The sequence below is a fragment of the Bison bison genome, unplaced genomic scaffold (assembly GCF_000754665.1).
Source record: "Bison bison bison isolate TAMUID 2011002044 unplaced genomic scaffold, Bison_UMD1.0 scf7180017864355, whole genome shotgun sequence".
NCBI classification, from domain to species: domain Eukaryota; kingdom Metazoa; phylum Chordata; class Mammalia; order Artiodactyla; family Bovidae; genus Bison; species Bison bison.
The window spans coordinates 245,613-246,025 of record NW_011494927.1 but is presented as its reverse complement, the minus strand read 5'-3'; positions in this window follow the sequence as shown (position 1 = coordinate 246,025).

Sequence of the window (413 nt, the reverse complement as noted above, 5' to 3'; positions counted from 1 at the left end):
TGGAGTTATACAGAGAAGAGAAGAGGGAGGAAGGAGACAGAGGTGGCCAGGAGGATAAAGGGGAGAATCAAAAGGAGAGAGACAGATCCAGCCAGTAATCATTTCCCTAAGTGTTCTCTACCATCTGGAACACACAAAGAGATTCACAGAGTTGAGTAGAGAAGAGAAGGGGGAGGGAGGAGATAGAGGCGACCTGGTGGAGAAAAAGGAGAGTCCAAAGGGGAAGAGAGCAGTCAAACCAGTAATCTCGCTCCCAAGTAAAAATGGGTACTGAAGACTGGGTTCTTAAAGGTACAAAATTGATAACAAATACCAAAAAGCAAAGATTAAAAATCTAGAGTAGAGGTTGGATTTTAAAAAATACAATATTAAAGAAAAGGAAAAAAAAAGTCACAAAAATTATTATATATATA